Here is a 2,526-nt window from a genome sequence, read left to right on the forward strand (position 1 = left end):
GGCGGCTGGGCCCGTGAGCCACGGCCGCTGAGCCAAAAAAAAAAAAAAAAAAAAAAAAAGAAACCACACTTGCTGAGGACAACCCAGAAACTGGAGCAGCAAGGGGTCTAGATTGCAATTCTGACTCCGTGATAAGAACCCTTGAAAACATATTTAACCTTTATGGACTTTCATTTCCACCAAACTGAAGGGGGTGCAACATACTACTATCATTTATAGGCTGGTTGATTTGTTTTTTCTTGAGCAAGTATTCGTGTTCGGGGTTCTTCTCTGCCCAGCCTTGCCACCTCCTCCAACACTCCATCAGCATCTGCTTCCTTCAGAGCTCTTGAGGACAAAGCCATATCCTTGCTGGCAGCGAGAGCTAGGATCTGTGCCAAGCCTGCGGACTGCTGATGCTCCGAGAGCCTCTGGTCTGCTGGGTACCGTGGCTGAAAGAGTCCATAAAGAGACAGCGAGATCAGGCTCCAAGCAGCCCTGCCATGCTTTGCTCTAAGCAGTTCTGCATGTGCTTAAAGATTCCCAAAGTCTTTCCTGAAGGGAGACTTTGCAGTTTTTTCCTCCCACCTCTTGCTGCCTCAAAGTCCCATGAAGCCATTTCCTCAGTTACTGGTCTCACCTCTCTAACCAAGGTCTCCAGCAGCTTCCAAGAAGACAGGCAGGGAGCAGATGCTGTGCCTCTCCTCTACCTCCCGCCTCTCAGGCCCTACTCTCAACCAATCCTACCTGTCCTCCCATCAGGGGCACTGGATATTTGACCAACCCAGCACAAAACGATGCACATTAGTGATGACAATGGGTGCAAAGCTGAAAAGGATTTGAAGGAGAAATATTGTCCTCACTAACTATATTTTGGCCCCAGCTCTGTACGGCGAAATTGTCCTGTAACAGATGTTAAAAATAAACATACTTAGGGATTTCAGCATGGATTAGATACTTTCCTCCTGTTCTTGTTTTATTGATACAGAACCAAAAAAGGGTATGTCCATCTGGGAAACATCATTTAAAAATTTTAGATCATGGACGTATTTATTTATTTATTTTTCCAGTACGCGGGCCTCTCACTGCTGCGGCCTCTCCCGTTGCGGAGCACAGGCTCCGGACGCGCAGGCTCAGCGGCCATGGCTCACGGGCCCAGCCGCTCCGCGGCATGTGGGATCTTCCCGGACCGGGGCGCGAACCCGCGTCCCCTGCATCGGCAGGCGGACTCTCAACCACTGCGCCACCAGGGAAGCCCATGGACATATTTAAATCTGAAGGTCATGACCAGCAGTACCCTGGATCCCATGCTGGGACTCTCTCCTCGAATACATTCATGTTTTCTTTTATTTCATCCTTCACTGATGGTGACTGATAGGATTTATCAAATTCAGGTCAATGAAAAAAACCATGGGAAGCTCACCATGAGTGTAATTAGGGTACTCGTTCTTTACGAGATAAGCGGGTTATTTCCCACAATAAAAGTTGCAGTTGTAGAAGAGAACACAAAGCCTCTCAGTGTAATACTTTAACAAGGAAAATGATTACAGAGTGGTTTTAATATCTTTCATGATGCTTATTTGAGGCCTGAGGAAGCTGGTAGTCATTCTGGGGGGAGGTTAAGTGGTATGTGCAGAAAACTAATACACGGCTACTTTCCAAATTAAGTCAGGAGAAATTCCACGTGCACACACAGATGCTCTGAGGAGACTGGAAGGAAAATAACGGGCCTCTGGTGAAAAGAAAGGAAAAGGGATATTATGGGATAAAAGAGCTAGTTGTAAGCAGTCAAGAATGGGAAAGTGAGGCTAAGAGGAAGTTAGACTTATAAAGGTGAGAAAAAGCCCATTGTGGGTCAAGAGCGAAGAAAGAGAAATTAGGCAACAAAAATTCAGGAACCAAAAAAGAAAAGAGAGAGTGTGAGTGGGATATACTGGAGTCCCATATGAGTCTGGTCGATCTGCATCTGCTCACTAAATGATGGTGTTCCCAAGCCCCACAAGCAAGGAAATGAAGAAGAAGATCTTGGTTTCTAGTCTATCCTCTCCAACATCCACCAAAGCAATCTGGCCAGCTATTCTCTCTTGGGTGGCAGGGGAAAGGAGAAGGATGCGGACCGCAAAGGTGGGAAGGAAATATAGAGGACAACAGGCAGCAAATATCTTAATAAGAGAGACTTGGGACGTGCTGCTGGGGAAACACGGAGAGACGAGTGCAGGATCTACAGTGAGCTAGGATCTGGGAGACAGCCTCAGGGCGTCTTGCACTGGGCTTGCAAATGGTGACCGCAGCCAAAAGGCAACTTCCTAGGCTCATCGGATCCTTTGATAATTTTTAGATCATTTGCAGTTCAATGAGTGAGGGGGATTTAAATCTAGGACAAAAATTTCCCTTAGGCTTTCTCTCAATCTCAATGCTCAGAATTGCTACCCATGCTGATTTCTAAACTAATCTCTGACAAGGAAAATTGACTTACCACGACTGGTTTGATGTAATTAAGATCTACCCTGCTTTGGGCTGGGAACAGATTTCTCTGAAGCACATAAA

This window comes from Physeter macrocephalus, chromosome 12 (genome assembly GCF_002837175.3).
Source record: "Physeter macrocephalus isolate SW-GA chromosome 12, ASM283717v5, whole genome shotgun sequence".
Classification (NCBI taxonomy): Eukaryota; Metazoa; Chordata; class Mammalia; order Artiodactyla; family Physeteridae; genus Physeter; species Physeter macrocephalus.